Below are 25,180 nucleotides of genomic sequence, written 5' to 3'. Positions count from 1 at the left end.
CCTCCAAAGTCATCAATGACCTCTTATGTCAAATCCAATGGCCTTTACTTAATCCTCAACCTTTTTGAACTCTCTATAACCTTTGACATTATTGATCAAGCTCTTTTCTGGCTATTCTATCCTCTATGTTTTCCATACACTGATCTCTCACAGCTGTCCTCCATCCTGTTTGACACCTTTCTCAGTTTTCTTGGCTGGATTTTCACCCAGATGACTCTCAGAAATCCAAGTTCTGTCCTGCGAAGGTCTGTCTTTGGCCCTCTTGTCTTCTCCCTCTATACTAGCTCATTTGGCTGTCTTATTAGCTTCTAGGTATTCAATGATCATCAATATGGAGAGGATTTTCAAATCTCCTTACCCAGCTGTAACTACTCTCACAAATTCTTGTCTCCCATAGACAACTGCCTTAAATCCATGACAGACAAATCTGAACTCATTGTCTTTCCTTCCAAATTCTCCACACTTACAAACTTACCTATTATTGTCAAAGGTACTAACATCATTCTAATCACCTTGACTTGCAAACTTGGTGTTATACTCAAATCTTTACTTGCCCTTACCCCACATATCCAATCTGCTGCCAGGTCTTAACATTCCTACCTTCACAATACCTCTCGTATATGTCCCCTTCTTTCTATTCACACAGTAACCACCCTGTGCATGCTCTTGTCACCTCCTGCCTGGACTATTGCAACAGTCTGCTGATTGCAGGAGCCTCCTTGCTTCAAATATCTTTCTACCTCAATTCATCCTCTATACAGCTGCCAAAGTGATCTCCCTGAAGGTTTGATTACGTCACCCTGTACTCTATAAACTCCACTGATCGTCTATTATTTCCAGGATCAAGTGAAAAAAAAAAGTTTGACCCTTCACAGCTTGGTCCTTTCTACCTTCCTAGCCCTGGGATAGGAGATTCCATTTCCTGATTCTAGGCTTTTTCACTGGCTCTCCAACCTTGCCTGGAATGTTCTCTATTCTCCCCTTTGTCTCCTGTATTCCTTCAAGGCTCATCTCAAATCTCTTCTTCTCCAGTCCCTTCACTGCTAGTACCTTCTCTCTGAGGTGATCTCCCATTTACACTTGGGTATATGTTGGGTGTCTCCATAGGTGCTTGCATGCTGTCTTCCTCAGCATAAGAGCTCCTTGAGGACAACGACAGGGATTTTACTCTTCGCTGCATTTCCATTGCTTAGTACAGTGCCCAGCACATGCTTAATAAATGTTTATCAATAATGGTGGTTATAGATTTTGGATTTACTTACTGGGGAACATGTTGTTTCTTTTTAGTAAAATGCAACTTCTCAAGGGCAGGTTCTGCTTTTTTGTTGATATTCTGTCTCCAACATCTAAAACTGGCTTGTAAAAAGTGCTATATAAATGCTCATTGAATATATGTATGAACAAATGAATGAATGAGTGATGCATACCCAAGAATCAAGTTGGGCTATTTCTTTCTGGGCAAGCAAGCTTTTTTAATTCACTTTCATTGAAATATCAGGAAATCCAACTAACTTTATAGTAAACTCAGACTATCCTCATCAACATGGTCTAAGTCTTCTTTTTCCTGGAGCTTCAGGATGCCCTGAAGATTAGCTGTACTGGTGAGAAAAATGGAACAAAAACTCAATTTACAGATGAAACAACAGTGTCTCACCCCCCACCATAATAACTTGTTATTAAAGTTCTTACAGTTTTTTAAAGGTAGTATAATAACTAGTGATAACTGATAACTACCAAAAGGTAAGAAAAAGTACAATTGATTTCAGCGATCTATGCTATAGCTGTTCTATCTTTTATTCATCATTGTAATGGAGAGTTGAGTTGGCTTTCCTGAGAGGTAAGACTTGTGGTCCACTTTGAAGTGGTTTTCTAGCTTCAAGTCAATGGTAAATTTTTATTGTTCTTCAAAACTATTTCTGCTGAAGGGCCTTATTCTTACAACCTTAAAGCTTAAATGCCAGCTTTTCAATCTTTCTGTGTTCTGCTCCACATAGTGAGACTCCTTCCATCTTCTTGGCTTGTGGTCCCTGTCCTTCGAGTCAACATCCAGGGCACAGAAGATTCTAGTAGACTAGAACTTAGTCATTCTATTGCTCCACAGCATAATTTGTTTTGGGAATTATTACTTTAAAGGATGGCTATGACGGGGGAACAACATTCTATGCAATTCAAATTTTCTCTTAAAATTCAATCATACTTTCCTGATAGTTATTTTGTAATGACTGATCTAAACAAACAGCTGAATTTCATTGATGATGCCCATATAAATATGACCTTCATTCATTAACTAAGATTTACTTCTTATTTACTGTTTAAGTTCACTTTGATCATATAAAAATATGAATTAGAAATGGGTACAAGCCTTCAAGGCAACCCTCACTTTTATATTAGTCCAACATGAAATCGGTTTTATTTTCAGATCTTTGCACAATGGGTTTAGCTAAAGGTCATTTATGCCATACTCCAGAGTAACTGAACATCTTAATTCTCTTGGCTGGCTCATAGTAGCCATAAACATATCATTGTTTATTATACCTAGTGTATTTCTGGCCTTTTCTGGTTAAAACATAGCTCCCATTCTTCTTTCCCTAAGTTATAAGGCAGCTAGAATGAAGGATCCTTTTTTTTAACAGTAGGTAAATCTGAACAACTCCCTCTTCCCCACTGCAAAGGAGATGGTTTTGTGCTCAGTAGCTTCCTGTGAAGGTATAATAAATGTGTTCGGAAGCTTGGTGTGATTTATTAAAGTGCATTGTATTGCATTGGTTTTACAAGAAGATTAATTTTTAATAAAGAAGCCTATTACCTCACTATTTGAGGACTTTCACCCACCTAAGAAAAATGGTTTATGTTCCTACGGAAATAGGCATAGGTTCTCTGCTGGCTCTGGCCCCACTAGGCACACTTCAATTTCTTACCCAATGAGGGAAATTTACTACATAAGTGGAATCCAAATGGAGCCTTGACATCTCAACAGAGTGTTTAGGGAAACACCATTTTTCTCCCCCTAGGCTTTTTCTAAACAACTCTCTCTTCTGCTGCTGGACAGTAATTCCATCTTCATTGTTAGTGCTAGAGTGAAATAATTCTGATACCCCCCTAAAGTACCTACCATTTACTTCTTCAAAGGAACAAGGTCTTCCCATTACTCTGAACCCAGGCCTGATGAGATTAGATAGGCGACAAACTACTCTGGGAGCTAAATATTCCACTGGATCTCACTGAAGTGGGTATTCCTCAACCTAACCCACCCCTACCACTACACACATACCACAATAATGCAGATATCAACCCATCTACTCTTACCTATCCTGGGTGACTCTCATCTATGTCTTCCTATAAATTCTCCATGAGGGATCCACCTAACATTCTGGGGATGTTCCTGGTACTTTCTTGATATTATGAAGAAAACAATGGAATAGGCCAGTAGCCACCTGGATTGGTGTCTCAGTTATCCCACTATATCTATATATGTCATTATATTTCACCATATTTCACTATACCTCTCAAGCATCTTCCCAAAAGCTGCCCCACCACAATGTCTACCCTCATTCCACCCCTAACCCAACCCTTGATTTCCAGTTCTGGAATAATGATCAAATCAACCAACCAAGCAACATCTTCTTTTTGCTATCCACAGATAGGAGAATGATGGGGGCCAGATCCCAGATCAAACATTTCTTTATGTTTTATGTACATGTGGATAGTTATATGTATATTGGATTGCTAGCTACCTGCATTATACTAGCATTATTGCTGTAAAGGGTCTGTCAGTCTCCTCTTCTTTGGATCCTCTTTCCACCTCTATAACTTTCTAAGACAAAATAAAGGTTACTACTCTCCTATAAGTGTTATTCCTTATTAGCATATAAACTTATTGAGGGTAGGGAACATTTTGCTTTCTTATTTATTTCCTCAACAGTGAGCACACTGTTATGAACATAGTAAGCACTCGATAAATGCTTTTGTACTCATTCATTCCATCATTTACCCAGACTCTTGATTCTTGATTGCTCCACTTTCTTTTTCTATCCCTTATTTCTTTGACTATTGTCATAAATTTCTTCAGACCATTTCTGCAGCATAGTAATTCACTTGTTTATGAATTGCAAGGTCTCTACCAGTCATGGGATTCTACTTACTTTTTGACAAAATGCATTTAGTGTCTTTAACTCTTTAACTTATCATCAGTTTGACTATAAACAAGATTTTAAACATATTCAGAAGAGGGCTTCTTAGGAGATTCTAGGTTAGAAACTCAGAGACACCAATCACTGTAATTCTCAATGAACCTTAGAGAGAGTTTCTTTTGTTCTGCATCTTTTGTCTCATTTTTTTGGTGAGTCATTCTACAATTTCCCTTTATATTCAGGTTAGGAGTTCTTAACCTAGGGTCCTTAAACATATTTAAAAAAAATATACTTTGACAACTGCATTTAAATATAATTGGTTTCCTTGGTAATCCTGAGTATTTTATTTCATTCATTTAAAAACATCACTCTAAGAAGGAAGACATAGGTTTCACCAGAATGCCAAAAAAAGACAAGAATCATTGATCTAAAGAGTTGGCAGGGTCTGGGGCTTGAACAGGAAGTAGGTTGAAGAGAGAACAGTAAATTGGGTTGAGAGCTCTACTCCCCACTAGACCTTAGGGACTGGGGTGGGAAGGAAGGGTCCATGGAGGGCAGTAGGAGATCTGGGCCCATTCTAGGGTCCTTTTCTCTGTAGGCAGCATAAATCATAACAAAGTGAGTCTGGTGCTTCCACTGAGGTCCTCCAGGCATCTTTGGTTCCTGTTTGTTCACTAATGGGGCTACCTATATAATTAAGTTATAATGAGGATATAACGAGACCTATTAGCAACAGGCTTGTACCCAATTGATTTCTTTGTTTTGCAAATATGCTTGGTAATGGCCCGTTTTTACATTAAATGAAATTATCACCAGAACCCAGCTCTGCCTCTGTTGACACTGCAGCTTCTGAGTAGGGGGATGAGCCTTTGATGGAGTCCAGCTAATTCTGAGAAAGGCACCGTACCCACTCTTTGTTATCTACAGACTGATGAGAAAACACAAGGGAAACTTCCTGCTAACTTTTCGGTAGGACCTTCCACTTGAAGCTTAGGGGATTTTTAGGTCTATAATATAAACACATAGACATATGTCTGTATATATGTACGTATATGGAGAAAGGGAGGGGGGAGAGAGAGAGAGAGAGAGGGAGGGAGAGACGGAGGGAGGGAGAGAAAGAGAGAGGGAGAGAGAGACAGAGAGAGGGAGAGAGAGACTGAGATTTGTCTCTGCCTGTTCCCAATGTCTGGAATTCTCTCTCTTCTGCTCTGACTACTAACCTACTAAAGTCCCAACTAAAATCCAGTCTTTTACTAGAAGCTGTCCCCATCTCTTAATTCTGACATCTTCTATTAATTATTTCCTATTATCCTGCATTTAGTTTGTTTTGTATACATCTGTTTGCAAGTATCCCTGCCATAGAATGAAAGGTCCTTGAGGGCAAGGATCATCTTTTGACTTTTTGCATCCCCATTGCTTAGCACAATGCCTGGGACATATGAAAGACAATAAATATTTACTGACTGAATGATAAGTATATATGTGAACACTTATATGAGTATGGATATGTGTATTGTAAGTTATAAATAGGTTTGTATTCATTTGTATAAGAATACCTACATATACACATACCCATACATAATGCACACATGTGTATATGTGTATATACATATATACACATACACACAGTCATATATAGACATAGTGTATATGAAAATACAAACGCATGTATATGTATATGTATATACATATATACATACATAAATACACATATAGTCAGACATATAATACATATGTATTAGAGATAAGAACTGGTTTAAAGGCTAGCTCTCTATCCACTACTCTAAGATGTCTCTCACATATTAGGAATGATACAGAATTGTGATTTCATTGGTATCTAAGAAACCCTTATTGAGGTAACTCCACCTACCAAAGGAGATAAGGACCTTCTCTCTAGGTGACAATTTTTGAGGCATGAAAGGTTAAAATGCCTTGCAGGGATCACACAGTCAAAATGGATCCAAGGCGGGCCTGGAACCCAGGTGTTCTAACTCTCCATCCTCTATGCCCCACTACGCCTTTATACTGTAAGAGATAACTGAGGTAGATTGAGACACTATCTGTATAAATTCATGGATAGCAGTCCCATAAAATCAGTCACTAAGGAAAACTATAAGACTTGGAGAATACTCCCAATCTCAAGGTTGAAAACATACCCTTCCAATATATGTCTCCTTCTCCTTTGTTTAGAAGCACAGCCCAGTACGACACTGAGCTAGATTGACTGACAGAGTAGGGCAACTATTGTTCTTAATCTAAGGGATCTTTTTATCCCAGACATACCACCACCAATTTTTTTAATGTCCCTAAAGGGCAATGTGGATTCCCCTCAGCCTTGGGACAGACACCTACTTCTAAGCCAAGCTAACTCTTAAGGGCTGGAAAAATATCCTTTTGTAAACTGAAAAAACCAAACAAACAAGTAAAAGGAAAGAATTTGTGCAATCTCAAGAATCACAGGCTTTAAATCTAGAAGGAATCTTAAAGATCACCTGATCCAATCTGTTCTTGTTTGATTGATTTAGGGGTAATTTAGTTGGATCAGCACATTTAGGACTAAGAAGTCAGTTTTTTTGAGGAGCCTAGTCAGAACTGTTCAATTACCTTGAAGCAATATTAGAGCTAATCAGGAGAGTTCATCCTACAGAAGTGCACTTTGTTCACCTTCCAGTTCCCATCTTTTTTGGCTCAGCATAAATGCCAATGCTCCAAGGGATATGTACTGTTACCATCCTAACCAATCCTATATTAGTCTATTTCATTTCCTGTTGTGAGGTATTTGATAAAAAATGAAGATACAGTGAGGGGACCTTGAGTATGTCATCTAAGGTTTATGAACCTGTTTCCTTATATGTCAAGTGAAAAGCTAGGACTACAGGAGATCTAGGGTCCCTTCCAGTCCTATGTCTTGCATCCTGTGGTCCTTTTGGTAGAGAGGTGAGGGACTGTCCATGCAGAATATTGCATGCACTACTTGACACATCACTCTTTTGTTTACGACAATTTATTATTATTAGGAAGGGTTTATTCTGGGGAGCATACACACATTGAAATAACTTATTTAAATATTTTAAAAGGCATCGATATTTTTTCTTTCATAAGAATCAAGGGAGTCTAATCATTTCTACATAGCGTCTTTCTTTCATAGTGTGAGAAATTAAACTTCCTGAATTGAATTGAATCAAATTGAATTATTTTTGATTGAAGTGAATTGGAAATGAAGGAAGATAACCTAGGATGAAAGAGGAGACCATTCTGTTAGGGTGGGATATTTACCAGACCTCGACCCATATTCAAACCCAGGTCCTCTAAAGTCAGTTTCAAGGTTCTTTTCCTTGGGAATTGTGTCCTCCATTCTTCTCCAGGGCCAAGATTGGTCATTATGATTACTCAACATTCAAATGAGTAAACTGCTAATTCACATACAGGTTAAAATGCTTGCTGGAATATTTAAAAAGTGGTATCCCTTGGTATCCTCCATGGAAAAAAAATATAAACAAAACTCTATAATGTCATCTCTCTTGTCTGTTCCCTTATTAGCAGCACCCTCCAGAGAGAGGACTAGGTTTTACCCCATTATTTCCCTAAGGTCTTTTGCCCCAGCTTGACCTATTTCTAAGATTTTGTAACAATAACACTACTACTACTAATAATAATCTTGAGAGAATGTGGACCTAAGAGCCAAGAAGACTTAGTTTCTCTGTCACTTGTGTGACTCCGGGCAAGTCTTTTTAGCTCTCAGTATGTTAGGTAACTCTCTAAGACTAGAAATGGAAGGGAAGGTGCCAACCTGCATTGGGAAAGGGATTTTCTTCGTCCAGAGAGTTCCCCATAGTTATAACATCACAGGTCCTGTCACAGAAAGATATGGGGTCAGAAGTGACCAAGGTTTCAGTTTTAGTCTCTGACGTTTATTAGCTATGTGAGAGAGTTATCATGATCCAGTGAAAACAGCACTGTCTCCTGAACCAGAGCACCAGATTTCCAAATCTACCTCTGACACCTATTGTTTGTGTCACCTTGGGCAAGTCGTTTAAGCTGCATCAGCCTCGGTTTCCTAATCTGTAAAATCAGATTTTTGAACATGATGTCCTTTGTATTCCTTTCCAGCTCTAGATTTCTGTCATAGACAAGGACAAACTTCTCCCAGCCTTAGATTCCTTATTAGAAAAGCTATAACAAGGAAAAGTTATAATGATAAGTCTAGAGGAAATTCGGTTGGGGCATAGAGGACTCTCACTACAGTTGAGTGAAGACATACTGGGAGAGGGGTTAGCTCATCTCTTTAGACATCCTTTATCACGATGGCAAGATTCCCTGAGAAATGATGTGATAATTCTGGGAAGGGAAAGGGAGTTGATTTAGTGACCTATATGGCAAATGATGCTGAATGACCACTGAAAATTAGAAGTCTCACCCCCAAACCCAACTCCATCATCAGCACCTGATTCAAAACTCCAGTCTACTTACCCTAGCTTCTCCTATTCTCACCTGTGTTACTAATACCTGTACATGTTCACCTCACAGCATTTTGTAAGGATCAAATTAGATCATGTATATAAGGTAAAACATCATGTAAGTACTGACCCTTACTATAGCCCTCTAGGATTAACAAAGTACTTCAGAATTTCATAAAGTAATATCATTAGTCCCATTCTACAAATGAATATCCCCATCACAGCTTTCATTATCAGGATACCAAAAGTCTACGTTCAGAAATTCTGCAGCCCAAAGGTTGGATTTTTCCACTGCTGTGTATTTCACCAGTTTCCACTTCATCTACAAAATTTTCAATATCCTGCGGTTTTAGTGGAACTATTAAAAACCTGTCAGAGAAGTGCTGGTAATGGCAAAAACATTTCTCAGGGGCCGTCAATTTCCCCAAATATCCATCAGGGCTACTGGGCCCAACAAGGAAATCCTCATTTAGAAAATGTCAATTCTTATTACGAAGGTCCTGAAAATGCTTGCTAAATATGTTTGTCTGTGAGGTGAGCCTGGCAAAGAACAGGAAGCATGGCAGGCGGCTCCCAGCTCCAAAGAAAACACCCGCATCAAGGCTCTTCCTTTCAGAAAGGCTATATTTATTAATTAAGGTTTAGCAAAGGAAAGCAAACAGAGGAGGAGATGGGAGGACAGCAACACAGAGGTGAGGCACTTCCCTTGTCAGAACAAATTCTGATTTCTGTTTTAATTCGACAGCAGGCTAGCTTTGGTTCAACTGCTCTCCCATTTGTAACCTGTGAAATGTGCTGAGCCTCCCAGTGAGGCTGCCCTCAAGGTTCCTGCCTTTCTAGTGGTCCATGAAACCTTGTGCCACTGAGTCAGCCTGTGTCCGTTTGTGTAACATCTAAGACAGATGGCTGTGGGCCAAGGATTATATTATTATATTATTGCTGAGTTGTTTTTCAGTCATGCCCAACTCTTCCTGACCCCATTTGGGGTTTTCTTGGCAAAGATACTGGAGCGCTTTGCCATTTCCTTCTCCATCTCATTTTACAGATGAGGAAACTGAGGCAAAGAGGTTTAAGTCACTTGCCTAGGGTCACAGCTATCTGAGGTCAGATTTGATCTCAAGAAGATATTCCTGACTCTAGGCCCAACACTCTATCTACTGTGCCAACTGGCTGCCCAGATTTTGTCAGACAAAGTCTTACTGCTAACAGTCAAGTGAGCATCAGATGGATCGCTAACAATAGGTAGGATATGAATAGACAGAGAGGCAGTGGGAAATCATAGTTCTAGAATGGGAAGGGTCCTCAGAGATCATGGAATCTAATCAGATTATTTTACAGATGAGGCAACTAAGGCCCAAGGAGGTTAAGTGACTTATCTAAGATCACATGGATCAGTAATCATCAGAGGCAGGATTTGAACCCAGTCCCTCTGATTTTAGAATAAGTTTTAGTCCTTCTGGGAGTCATGCAGTTCAGTGGACAGTGTGCTGGCCTCAGAGTCTGAAAGAACCGAATTCCAATTAGGCCTCAGACACTCAGTAGCTGCATGACTGTGGACAAGTCACTTCATCGTTGTCTGTCTCCCTTTAAAATGGAAATAATAACAGTACCTATGTCTCAGAGTTTTTATGATGATAAAATAAGATAATATTCATAATATTAGATAATAAGATAATATTCACAAAGCACCTCAAAGTGATACATAAATGCTAGTTCTTGCTGTTGTCATAACTGGACCAGAACAGCTTGAGAAAAGGTAGGAGGAGGAAAGAGAAAGAGACATACAAGGTAAATTGGGGGGACAGTATACAGACCAGCCTAGTTAAAAACTGAATTAAGATATAAAAGTAAGACAGCCCCTGCATTCAAGGAACATACTTTCTAATGGAAAGACAACTAAGTTATGTCTTCCACATCACGGGGGTTAGGGGAATGGTATCCCAGTGATCTGTAAAATCTGCATAAAATTGTTTGGTCCCTCTTTGTATCAGAGAATAAGTCTGAATTATTATGGTATTAAAAGATAAACTATATTCATATTATACAATACTATGCATATATTTTTATGCGTTTCTGAGTTTCTAAGCTTTCTGTTGTCTGTTGGCCTTTGCATGTGATCTGTGATTCTCACAAAACTCTCCAAAAATCCCCATTTAATTTCTTATGCCAACCTGTGATATATCAAAACTGTGATGGGGAAAGGCATAATGTGGAAGGGATCACTGTACTATAGGGAACTCATAGCTGGGGAAGGGAATTATAACCTGGGAAGTCACAAAGATGGTGAGTGTAACAACTGGACAATCTATTGATACACCCTTTCTAGAGGTAGTAATGACTTGATTATAGTTCTAGAATGAGAGTTTCTTCCAGAGGAAAATGCAGATTGCCATGCTGATTCCTATCTACTTTAGGGTTGCCCTGACATTCGAATGAAACGATGCATGTAATATATATTATAGCCATTAAGTGCTAAACAAATGTGGAGTTATTAATATTATTACCCTTCATCACAGCCAAACCATCTAAAGCAATATATCCCAGCTCTACCACTTACTAGCTGTGTGTCTTTGGGGAAATCATTTAATATCTCTGAGCCTCAGTTTCATTATTTATAATATCTGGAAGAAAGGCAGAGTAGCATAGTAGACAAACAGTGGAACTTGAAGCCAAGAAAAATGTGGGAGTTCAAGTTTCATCTTTGACTTATACTATGGGACTCTGGGCTTTGGGGACATAGCTTTTCAGTGCCCTAAGGTCACTTTTCAACACTATGCCATGGAACTGGTCCCAGCCTGCTCAGTTAAAGAGAGTTACCTGATCTGAGACTTCCCTGTAATAAAGAAATCACAGGTCTAGTCACTCTCTCTTAAGATGACAGGGTTGGATTAGAAATATTACATATGTTAGTTACTAGAGGTAGTTTTGTCCAGACTGAACCTGACCCTCTCAAGATTTCCCACTTGTCTCTCCTAATAATAGGAGGGAAAAGGACTTAATGCTTTCTCTTCATTCCCACTCTTGATATTTCCCGGGAGGGAAAACAAAACAAAAGAAAAATAACAGCTCCATAATTCTCCCCCATCCCCCAACTCCTCTTGCTTCGGTCTCAGATCGCAGTGAGAAAATAATCCCATTAAAGTGGTATTGTAGTCATCTTGCTAGGATGGTTTGGGCACCTCATTGAGCCTTCCGTCTGTAGGCAAGAGCACATTCCCTTGGTTGTTAATAGAAACATTAAACTGCAATGTCAAAAACTAGAATACACTCACCTCTCTCTCTCTCCCTCTCCCTCTCCTTCCCTCCCTCCCTCCCTCTCTGTCTCTCTCTCTCTCCGCTCATACACACAGACATCTCTCCCTCCTCTATCTTCCCTCCTTGTCTATTCCCCCCAATTTTTCTTTCTTTTACCATATATCCTACTCCCCGTATTCTCTGTCTCTCTTCCCTCCTCTCTCTCTGTCTCTGTCTCTCTCTCTCTGTCTCTGTCTCTCTGTCTCTGTCTCTGTCTCTCTCTGTCTTTGTCTCTCTGTCTCTCTGTCTCTCTGTCTCTCTGTCTCTCTGTCTCTCTCTCTCTCTCTCTCTCTCTCTCTCTCTCTCTCTCTCTCTCTCTCTCTCTCTCTCTCTCTCTCTCTCTCTTTCTCTCTCTCTCTCTCTCCTGGCTCAACAGGCATAATTTAGGGGTATTTATTTTAGGCTCATTTTTGATCAGAAGCTTAAAGGACAAAGTTTGGACTGCAAATAAAATTGAGTGCACGAAGCAAGAGCGGGTAAATCTTGCAAGGGAGGCTGTAAGCAGCTTACATGCAACTCTGGAGAGCAGCTCATTATACCCCTGCTTGGAGGGAGCCAAAGGATCAGATTTAATCCAGGAGGAAGCCCTGCAAAGGTCTCCTCTTCATGCAGTCACAACTTCCAAACAAACCTAGTCTTGGATTGTTTCTTCACAACACAGGGAGGGAAAAGCATACAGAGGGCAAATCCTTTGGGAGATGATGCAGTGGGCTAGGAATGCTATTTCATTTCTGCCCCATTTCATCTACTAATACATAGCTGCAACGAGTCCGTAACTTCCACAGCCGGTTAAATTGAACATTCTTATTTTTAATAACGGCATGCAATAATTTCGGCATCCAAGCTACTGTAGTTCAACCTCGTCAGCAGAAACCTGCTCTGCTAGATAAATTCACCAGATGGTTTGTCTCTATGATCTGCAGATTGCTTCAGCTATTATTTCAGTGTATAAATCTCGACTGTTTGGCGACCATCGGATCCGTATTTTTTTGCCTAGTTAGCCTCTGCACCTCGTTCCCATAAGTAACGAATACCGGGTTCATCCAGCACCCCCAACCCATCTCTTGCCCGCCTGTGTTCTATTGTGTGAGTCACTACCCTAATGATAAGCTAAGTATATTACTGCCTAGGAAATTAACTCACACACTGTGAATAATCACAGAAAAGAAATTTGTTTTCCTACAAGGTTGTTTTCCAGCTGTTTTAATGCAGACAATTTTACCCTGAAACACAAATTGAAAAAAAAAAAAAAGAGGGAGACTTAAAAATCTGCATAATTTGAAAGTGCTTAATGTAAATTAGATAGATCAGGCTAATTTTATTTCAGTACTTTTTAATTGCATTTATAATTAGTAAAATACATTAATGTGCTACACAGAAGGTCAGGAGTTCTGGTAAAGGAATCTAATTAAAATGCTCTACTGCATTTATGTCACACATGCGCCTGGTAACCTTGGGGCTTCCTGTAGGAGCAGAGGCACTCTGGTACTTGGGCTATTTATAACTTATTTGTGTCTTCATCAAAACTGTAGCATCATAGGAAAGGGTAACCCTTCTTGAAGAATTGTCTAGCCTAGTAAGACCGTCAAACAATCATTACTGAGCCTCTTTCCTATATACTCCGTTTCACTCTCTAATAAATGGAATGGGCTGAGTTTTCTTGTATTCATTAGGGACCTTCTACCTCATCTCTCCCTTCTGCAACTGGAATGTGCATCATGCTGACAGAAAGAGGAGGGACAAAGAGAGCCGCTTTCCTTCTCTCACTGCTTAATGCCACTTCTAGAAGTCAAGAATTAGATTTCCAGAAAGAATCAGCTGGCAATAATTATAGATTCTAATGCTACTACTTAGGGCTTGTGTTGTGTTTTTAACTTCACTGAAACAACTTGAGCACGGATCCTTAAAGGCTTCATCCCTCAACAATTTTCTCCTGGCCAAGGCCAAGTTAATGACTCTGACATGATGCTTGACAAGATGATGGAGAAGGTCTCTTGTAACCCACGACTCACTGCCACAAGTAATGCTCAGAATGGGTTTTCAATGCCCTTAAAGGTTACATGATGATTTTCAGTAATGATCACCAGCCCCACTGTTTTCCAAAATAAATCTAATGGGTTAGAAGAAAAATGCTCCATTGCCTCAAACCCCTCAATTGAACTCAAACACATTGAGTGAAGCTTTTCTTCTGGAAACTGTCCTCCTCAATCTGGTATCTTCTGGCTAACCTAAAAGTCAATTTTTCATTATTGGCTCTCATCATGGGTCAGAGCAATAATGAGTCACTCTCTGTTAGTATGAATGCTTATTGTATTTTCACTTCATTCCAATAAAATTTAAATGGCCTATTAATTTTCCTAATAAATTTAGGTATGGCCTTTGACTGCAATCTGGCTTTGATTAGCTAACAAAATATTTGAAGACCAGCCAAGCTGGCTACTTTGAAATGTTTCAAGCAAATAGCACTTAACTGGGTTTAGGACTCCTCTGCATTGGATTATGCCTCGGTTCAGTGGTGATGAGGGGGAAAGGTGGCTTTAATAATTGGTCTCCAGCTACCCAAAGGGGGTATGAATGTACCCAAGGGAAGTATATGATTCAAGCTTTCAAAATGAAGTTGGTCTGCATAACATGGAAAGTTACACGGACTTATAGAAAAGATCTCCTTTTCGGTAGAAAGATGAGGTCAGGGAATTAGTTATCTGGAATAACGACCAAACAGTAGGTAAAGAGTAAGGTTTGGTGATGTCTTTAGAGGCTATTCATCCCCAAACCTATGACACTATTAGCATAACCAAAGAAGACGAAGTATATACAGAAAGAGATATAGTATAAATCAATGGGGAGAAGGGGCAAAGGGAGAACTTCATCTCTTTGGGCAGAATCCACTAGCCCATTAAGACAGTCAAATGATCTACTGTCCAATAAATTGAATGGACTCAATTTTCCTTTATTCATTACAAAAGTATTATTAAGTTCTCAGCTTCGGTATGGCCATATCTTAGCTGGGTCAGATTGTCAAACTGAGTTTGGGAATATAAGAGATCAGAATCACCTTCATTTGCCCCTTGTGCCAGAGGACCCTAAGAACACGGATGAGAGTAGCCATGGTATGTATTTTGTTGTGCCATCACTTTCTGTGTGTAATGAAAGAGCCCTGAATGTGAATTCAGAGAACGTAGATTCAAATCTCAGCCCTAGCTAGAACTTATTCCCTATTCAATGCTGCAGAACTCTAGTTCATTGGGCTTCAGTTTACTTGTCTATAAAATAAAAGGATTAGATTAGATGACTTCTCAGGTTGCTTCTAATTTGAAACCTATGATCATGTGATCCTACTTCAGAGGGTTATTGCGAGGATCCAATGAGATAGTATTTGTAAAATGCTGAGCACAGTGCCTGGCTTGTAGTTGGTGCTATATAAATGCTCATTTTCTTTCTTCTTTCCTTCTCCCCATTGTGAGGTTCAAATGAAATAATGTATGTTGACTGCTTTGGCAGATTTATTATTATTACATGTTGATCTTAAAAATGGAGGGGCCCTAAGTCAGGAGAATACATGTATCTAAGCACACTTATTACATGTTCTGCCTTCAGGGCTTATATCTTCCTAAATAACAATGTAACAGGCATGTGAGTGTCCAATCTATAAAAGATTCCTCTAGCTTCTTACTAGATTTAATATTGGTTTAACAGTCAGAAGTTAATTAAATGTTAATGTTCAGTCACTTGAAATTAAATATTAGAAATCTTAGCTTTATTTGTAAGTTTCTTAAGCCATCATTAAGGTGTTCTGCTTTGTTAGCCCTCCTGCTGGGCTCCCTCTCTGTTCTGGCTGGCTCTTCTCACAGAAGGACTCATCTCATTCACCACATGGGGCAACACTTGGTGCTTCACTTCCCCAATAGCAATGCTCCTCAACCAAGCCAAATAAGGAGATTTAAAGAAAAAAAGGTAATAAAAAACAGGCACAGAGAGAGAGAGAGAGAGAGAGAGAGAGAGAGAGAGAGAGAGAGAGAGAGAGAGAGAGAGAGAGAGAGAGAGAGAGAGAAAGACAAGGAAGAGGGGAATGAGTAGGAAGGGGAAGAAGACAAGGAGGAGAAAGAGGAAGAAAAGAAGAGAAAGGAGGAGGAGGAGAAAAAAGAAAAAGGAGGAGGACAAGGAGGAAAAGAAGAAAAAAGGAGAAGGAGGAGAAGAAGGAGAAGAAAAAGGAGGAGAAGTGATATTATCAAATGCTCCATGCAGTCTGGTTTCTTATCTCTTAATATTCCAAGCTTTATCTTGTGTTAATTTTAGCCTAACAATTAACACCAAGAAAACAGGTTCTCCCCAGCCAGTACCACATCACCCATATGTGGAACCATCAGTTACAGCAAAGAGAGTAATTCTGAATATTATGGATAAGCTCAGTTCCCTTGGCAGTATACTTTCCAGGAATGTACACAGAGATGATGAGGTTAACATATTCATTGCCAGGGCTAGCTCAGCATTTGGGAGGCTCCAGAAATGTGCAGGAGAGAAAAGGTATTAGGCTGCCTACCAAACAGAGTGTCTACAGAGTTGTGCTAACTTTGTTGTCGTATGCCTCTGAAACTTTGACAGTATACCAGCACCATGACAGAAAATTGAACCACTTCCATTTGAACTGTCTTAGGAAGGTTCTGAAGATCATCTGCCAAAACAAGGTAGTGGGCACTGAGGTCTCTTCTTGAGCTGAACTAATCCGCCTTCAAAGAGTGCAATTCCAATGGCTTGCCAAGTTGTTAAAACGCCAAACGTATTTGCCTAAGAGACTATTTTAAAGAGAATTCCCAGAAGGCAGGCGATCACATGGTAGTCAGAAGAAGCAATATAAGGACACTCTCAAGTTCCATCAGAAGAACTTTGAAATCATTTGTGAGCCATGAGACACCTCTACATAGGATCGTCTGCTTTGGGGTACCCACATCATAGAAGGTACTGTGCTTTATGAGCAAAGTAGAATTATGGTAACTCAAAAGAAATGTGAGATGCACAAAGTTGGAGATATCTCCCACCCAAATGGTCAAAGAGGACTATTTGTGCCCAACCTGTGGTAGAAACTTTGGAATTCATCTGGTCTGATCAATCACAATTAGATACAATGTACATTGACCCCCAACATTGTGGTATCATTTTGGTCCCCTTCGAGAACAAAGGATACACACCAACAATTCCAAACTTTAACCCTGAGGACACATAAAGTACCAAGACTAGCACGATGAATCAAAAATTAAGGAAAAGCAACGCCCAAGGAAAGGCATAATTATATCTTGGGTTTGCATGTGGGTCCTGATGGCGTATTTGTGGAAGAGGAAAGAAATGAAATGAACAGGTAAATACTTACATTTTTAACAGCAGGGCTACTGACAATTAAAGACAAGCCCTGACCTATAAACCCCATATAATAGGTTAGAGAAAATACCCCAACACAGCAATTCTGAAGCCCTAACTCAGATGCCCCAGCTTTGTTCATTTGAGTAATTCTGTGCCCTTTCATATAAATGTTATGTGTAATAAAGGTATGTTCTAAAACAAAGTAAATGGAACTTAATTTTGCCTTGCCAGATTCTCCAGAGTTCTAGAACTCCTAGGCCCTCTCTCAAAATAGTGGCTACCCCTGATGTATTACTAAACCAGAGCTAAGGATCACAACTCAAGTATCAGCCATTTCTTTGGAACATTTAAAATAACTGCAACTACTGAAATCTACCATGGAAAAAGCCAGCAGCTTGGAATTAATAAGGACGAGTCTACGCAAACAAATTGGTTAAGAGGGAAAAGAGGTTGAATTCAGAAAAAATGACAATTTATTTTCACAATAACCAATTGATTGACTTTCACTAATACTTTTCAGCTACTTTCTGTATATAGGCCTAGTATTAGAAGATAAGCCTAAATGGAACCTATAAACTGAGGAGAGAGGGAGGAAGGGAGAGAGAGAGAGAGAGAGAGGAGAGAGGGAGAGAGAAAAAAGAGGACAGGAGAAGACAGGAGAGGAGAGGAAAGGAGAGAAGGAAGGAAGAAAAGAAGGAAGGAAGGAAAGAAAAAGAAAGAAAGAAAGATTTGAAGGAATCCCAATGATAGGTGGACTTTTTTTTCCCCTCCCCATTCCATTTTGGAGACTTTTTCCTGTGTCTGCGTCTATACACATAAACAAATCTGGATCACACACACACACACACACACACACACACACACACACACATGCAGTCACAGAGGCAAGCTAGTTAGAGTTGGACATAGTCTTGAACTAAATCAGATCTGCAATTTCACTGCTGTAAGGAATGTCCCTTGAAGAATTTTATCAATCAAAGCAATTTAGAACTTCCTCTGTCACTAGGTGACACAGTGCTGGAACTGAATTAAGGAACATCTGAGTTCAAATTTAGCTTCAGATGCATATCAGCTGTATGACCTTGGACAAGTCACTTACCTCTGTCTCAGTTTTCTCATCCATGAAATTAGAATAATAATAGCACCTACCTCCCAAAGTTGTTGTAAAGAAAAAGTGCAATGATATTGATAAAGTGTTTTGTAAACTATAAAGCATTATATGAATGTTATTAATGTTGTTATGATAACAACAGCAAGAATTATAATTACTGTCTTCCAGAGTTGCGTGTTACACTGGGGTTAAGTGAATTAAACAGGTTCACATAGTCAATATGTATCAAAGGTAGGATTCGAACCCAGTTCTTCCTGGCTTCCTATGTACCACTCCACACCCCCTCTTGCTTCAATCAATCCATCAAAAATAAATAAATAAGCCTACAAGTGCTTCTTAATGGTGGCTCCCTTCCCTAAATAAAATTCTGGAATCTAGCAATAATTCTTTCCTCCTTATTTATTATTAACCACACAGCATTTCTTCCTCTGAGGCATCTGAAGCCACCATTTGATTCTTTTCCTTCAACCCCCCCCCCTCCTTTCCCATTCAATTGGGTATCAGGGTTCTTAGAATTATAATTAATTCATACTTTGGACTCTCAGGATTATAAAGTATTATAGGATGGCAGAGCTAAGACAAAATGCTTTAATTCACCAGCTGTCATGTATTTAATTAGAGATTTTGATGAATCCTCCCTACATAAATGTGCCTTCAGACTTGGTATTCTATTTAAAAAGAGAGAGAGAGAGAAAGAGAGGGAGATACAGGAGAGAAAGAGAGAGAGAGGGAGAGAGAGAGAGAGAGAGAGAGAGAGAGAGAGAGAGAGAGAGAGAGAGAGAGAGAGTCATTCTATACACAAGGACTCCAGGACTCTTATAAACTTTTTGTTAGCACGAAAGGCCTGTCTGTCACATTAGTATCAGATCTAGAGTTGAACAATTTGTCAGCTGCCAACACTGACATTTCCAGTGGGGAGGGGGGGATGTCTCATTGAGTGAGGTTTCTATTATGCCAGGAGACAGAAAAGTCCTGCATGCAGCCGAGCTTTTCACAGACCTGGCATGCTTCAGGGGATTATTATTTTTTTTCTTTCTTCTTCGTATTATTATTAGTATTTTTTTTTTGGATTGGAACAAAAAAGCCCTTGGATCTCATTGACAACATCAATCCCTGGTTATTAGCTGTGTGTCTATGGGGTTTGTGTACTGTCTTTTTCTCTCTTTTTCTTTTCTTCTTCCGTCAAACTCCTTCCCTCCTTGTCAGATAAAATGATGTTACGCTTCTGTTTACTCTTTGGTTCCCAGGGCTAATTATTTAAGTTTGGATTAAAAAATTGGCTTAACAGGTTAGAACTTGAGTGAAATCGAATAAGATGAAGTTTCATAGGGACAAATAAAATGTCTTACATTTGGGTTCAAGAAATCAGCTTCTCAAATACAAAAAGGAAAAAGTATGGTGAGACAATAGTACCTCTGAGGAAAAAAAATATCATAGTGGACCGCAAACCCAATATGAGTTGAAAAAAATTGTAGCCAAGAAAGCTGATTCACATCTAGGTTATATCCGGAGAGGCCTAGAATCCACAGGGAGGTAAGAATGCTCTGCTCTTGTCAGAACACATTTGGAGTGTTATATTTGGTTCTGGATATCACATTCTGGGAGAAAAACAATTGGTAAACTTGAGAATATTCAGAGGAGAGTGACCAAGACCACAAGGGTCTCAAATCCTATCCAAATCAACTGAAGTCCAGGAAGGCAGTTTGGGACAATGGAAAGAACACTGACTCAGGAACGGAGGATTTGAGTCCAAAGGCCACCTGTAATGTGAGTTAGTTACCTGTATGACTTTGGGCAAATCACTTAACTACCTCGGGCCTCAGTTCTCTTATTAGTAAAATGAAGGGACTGGTCAAGGTAATATTTGTGGTCACTTGTGGATTTAGATTTAAGAGCCATATTTTGTAGGCAGAAGAAAAGACAGTGGGAGAGGTGGGGGGGAAGGGGTAGGGGGAGGACAACATAGCAGCTATCTCTGGTTAGGCTTGAGCCCAGAGAGCAGAATGAGGCAGCTGTGGTACAATGAAGAAAGGATTCCATCTGGAGGCTGATAACTTGGGCTGAGACTGAGAAGGAGTCATCAGAAGGAGAACCAGGACAATGTCATGAAAACCTAGGAAGAGAGAGTGTCCTTTCATCAGCAGTTTCAAACTTCTGTAGAGAGGTTAAGATGGATCAGGATTGAGAAAAGATCAATTTGGTTCTGCAATTAAGAGATCACTAGTACCTTTAGAGAAGGAAGTTTCCTTTGAATGATGAGGTTTTAAATCAGAAAGCAGACGATTTAGACTCAATAGAGGAGAGAGTATGTGTAGGGATTGTGGGATGATGACTTTCTCAAGTACTTTACCCAAGAAGAGGAGGAACTGGATGAGAAGTAGTAGAGAAGGTAGGAAGAGTTTTTAAAGGGTGGAGGAAAGGGAAGGAATGAGTAGATAGGAAGAGAAGGAAGATAAAGAGTAAGACAGCATGAGAAATCCACTAGAGAAAACAGTAGGGGATGCAATCAAGGGTCCAGGTTGAGGGGTTGGCATTGGCAAGGAGCAGGTGTGCTTCTTCATCAGATACCACAGTGAAGTAGGAGATTGGGGGCGGGGTAGAAAGAATATGTTTGAAGATATGAGGGGGTGGAGATGACAGGAAACTCACTGAATGGTCTCAATTTTTTCAGTGAAGTATAAAGTAAGATCCTCAATTGAGATAGTGGGAAAATGGGGTACCACAGGAAAACTTGAGGAGAGAGAGCATTTTTAACAGCTGCTATGGAGAATGGGAAAGCAGATCAATTAAGTCGAAACAGAATGTTTGCCTTGCTGCAGTGAGGACCCAGTTGAGATCATATAATACAAATTTGTAGTGGATCCTGTCAGTGAGGTTTCATGATATTTTATTTTCCAGTTATGTTCAACAGTTTGTGAATAGGAATGAAAGAGGAAGGTGGTGGGGATAATCCTTGGGCCAGAACCAGATGGGAAACTGGTAAAGTTCTTGTCCCCTGCTTCTGTTTTCCCTTGAAAAGCAGCACCAGCGATGACCGTAGGGGAAAAGGATCAGAGGGGCAGCGAACAAGTTTGTAAATATATAGGTCTTGTCCCCTGGCATGGAGTCTGGTGCAACACTAAAGGTTTTCCATAATCTAGTATCACCTATACCTATTCAACTTTATTTTCTACTTCTCTCCAAAATACGCTGTCTAATCAAATCAAGTACCACGTACTATGAACCATCTCTACCTCCTTGCTCAAGTATTTTCTTCTTAGGATGCAGTTTGAGGTAGTGGAAAGAGCACCAAATTTGTAGTAATGGGGCCTGAGTTTGGATTCTGGCTCTGCAATGATCACCCAAAAGGAAGAAGACTCTAATCCAATATTTTCATTGGGAGATGAAAGCTATGGAACTGTTTGTGTCTACTACTGATGTCAGTTGCATCACATTATATATACCCTGCTATCATGACTAGAAAATGCTTCTCCCAAATCATTACTTCTGGAAAGCCTCAGCCACCATGTTTAATGTCACTTCTTACTTTCAGGCCATCTCTACAACTGCCTTTTAGCCTCATACATTACATACACACACACACACACACACACACACACACACACACACACACACACACACACACACACACACCTCATTGGGAGCCACAAATTACGATCAAATCAACTTTGCCATGTTCCTGGATAGGGTGTGTTGATCCACTCCCCTCTGGATCCACTCACCATTCCAGGAATGGTGTACCCTCTCCGGCCACTAGTCCATTTTGTGTGCTGTCTCTCCCATTAGAAAATAAACTCCATTAAAGCAGGGGGTGTCTTTTGTGTTAATATCCTTGACCTTTAGCACAGTGCTTGGCAGAAAATACATGGTCAGTGAATACTTATTTTCTTTCCTTCACTCATTTGTGAACATTTAGAAGTATCTATCTATCATCTATCTATCTGTCTTTCATCTATCTCTTATCTCTCATCTCTTTTCTCTCATTCATCTATCTCCCTGCCTGCCTTTCTGTCTGTCTATCCATCCATCTATCTATCTATCTATCTATCTATCTATCTATCTATCTATCTATCTATCTCCAAGGTCTATTCGATGACATCTCAGTCTCCAGTGACAGCTCTTGTTGACATCAAACCACATAGATCAAAGGGATTATTCCTGTGATTACTGTGCTCTGGTCTTCTAGAGCTCCCACAATCTGACAATGCACCAAAGGAACTGCACTGAAGCAAAGCCATTACAAGGTGATTTGGGGGACTTGGGTTCCAATTCCTCTCCTGCTTCTTACTTCCTGTGTGACCTTAGGCAAGACACTGAATTTTTCTGGGTTTCAATTTCTTCATTTCTAAAATAAAGACTTGGACCACTTGTAGTTTTCTGAATAACTCTGCGCTACCTCTCTAAGTCCAACAAATCCTTCAGAACTTGGTTCAGAGAATCTCAAATTAAGCCTCCCCTAGTTACTTCAGGCTTCCCTTTTCTCTGAACTCTTACAGTTAGTTAACACTTAAAACACATAATCTTCTTCTACTCCAATGCCTCAAAATTCCCTTCCAATTTGGCCTCTATGATCCTAGGATCCTAAGACTTCAAGAATCCTCAGAGCAGGTTAGAAACTTAAGAAAAGAATTAAAAACAGGACCCAAGGAGGATAATTGTATTCTCTATTGGGTGTTCTAAGATCAGTCTGAGTGTTCTTGGAGATGAACACATTTAGGATGCCAATAACTAAATGACCAATTTTTTTTCAGTCTCAGCAGTTCTTAAAGACTGTCATCTAATCTAAGGCACAGAGAGGTAGCAATCTGCATTGGCGTATTGACTGTACACCAACAAAATCACATTAACAAAATGTTATTTGCTCTTGTTCCATGGACTTCCACCTGACTTTCCCCACACACAACTTTAGTACAAGTTCTGTGAGGTCAGTTAACATGCTTTGTACTTCTATATTCCTGATGGTGCCTAGCACTGTGGTGATGAGTACATTGTAGAAACATAATATACACTTGTTGATTGATTGATTAATTGAATAAGAAGCTTATGGAGGAATAACGTCCTCTCAGGGTACAAACTCATTGATCAGCAAGTTGTTGGGAAACATTTTGGCTCTTCCAGCCAACTCATTAAGACTGATTTTTTGCATGTCTTGGATAATGCCTTTGATTTTTGCTACAATCAGGTCACAGAGGAGAAGTTTGCCAGAGAACTGTCTCCTTGGTGGATTTATGAGCTCCCTTAAATACTGATGAACAGCCCCAGGAGCCATCCGAAGCAGATCTTGTTTTAATCACACTGAGCAAAGCTCTGCAGAGGAGAATCACAGCTTCTCTCAATCAGTTCGACACATTCAGCCCCCTCTTTCCATTTCTTTCTTTCTACCAATCTCTGCTGTAACCAGTCACTTATTTTCCATTTTTCATTTATAGTGTCATTATAGTGTCAAAACAAAGCCAGCCAATATAAAACTAGGGTAGGACACACAGGCCCAAACTTTAAGATAATTGAGAGGGCACCCTGAAGAAAAATAAAGGCTTCCACAGAAATGTGGAATTCTTGCATGACACCAGAATCCTGAAAATTGAAGACTCATAGAAATATCAGAACTGGAGGAGGAGGGCAGACAATGGGACCTGAGAGATCATTTAGCCCAACACGTTTACCTTTTGGGGACCTCATTTTCCTTACTGTACAAAGAAAAGAAACAGCCTAGTAGAAATACTGGGACATGTAGGTGCCATAGTGGACAGAACACTGGGCTTCAAATCAGGACTAGAATCGGGCATGAAAATTCATCTTCCTCAATTCAAATCCAGCCTCAGACACTTACTAGCTGCGTCACCCTGGGCAAGGCCCTTAACCTTATTTACCTCAATTTCCTCACCTGTAAAATGAGCTGGAAAAGAATATGGAAAATCACTCCAGTGTCCCTGACAAGAAAACCCCAAATGAGATCAAGAGATGGACATGACTGAACAATGCAAAAGGAAAGAAAAAGTACTAAATTCAGATTCGGAGGACCTGGTTTCAAATCCTCTATTATTTGATGCCTATTTGACTTTGGGTTATTTACTATAACCCTCAGGGCTTGAGTTTCCCCCTCCATTAAATGAGGAGTTTGGGTTAAAATCAGAGGTTTCTATCATAGTGTGTGTGAAATTGATTTTACATATATACACACATACATGAAAATGCACACATGCATGCTCATGTATTTATATAAACATACAAATTATATATTTGTATAAGTATCTTCATGTAATTATAATGTATTATATTTATTAGATTATATATAAACATATTTATGTACATATATATATACACATAGAGAGAGAGATTTTGATAACTTTAGTTTAGTATAATTGGTTTCCTTTATACTCTGTGGATTTTATTTTGTGCTTTTTAAAGCACTACTTAGAGGAGTCCATGGCTTTCTCAGACTCCCAAAGGTGTCTATAACATAAAAAAAGATTAAGAACCCCTGGTCTAGATTTATAACGTCCCCTCCAACTCTAAACCCCATGGCTGTCATTTCAGAAGAACTAAAATGTGATTTCCAGGAGGTAATTAGTACTTAGCCCTCTGAGAGAGAGGGAAAAAAAAACCATAAGCAACCATCTCTGATTTTAAGGAGTTTACCATCTAATATGAGAATAAAGACATGACACAGATAGAGAACAGCATAAGACAGCAGAAAAAACTAGCGGTCAAGGTGAGAGGTGATACAGAAAGGAATTTAAAAGAAGTTACAGAGACAGAGACCAAGATCTCACTGTAAACTCATTTCTTAAGAAACAGCTTTTTGTGGAGGTGACATTGAAATTAAACCCCGA

The sequence above is a fragment of the Notamacropus eugenii genome, chromosome 1, assembly GCF_028372415.1.
Source record: "Notamacropus eugenii isolate mMacEug1 chromosome 1, mMacEug1.pri_v2, whole genome shotgun sequence".
NCBI classification, from domain to species: domain Eukaryota; kingdom Metazoa; phylum Chordata; class Mammalia; order Diprotodontia; family Macropodidae; genus Notamacropus; species Notamacropus eugenii.
Note: the sequence above shows the minus strand (reverse complement) of the source record.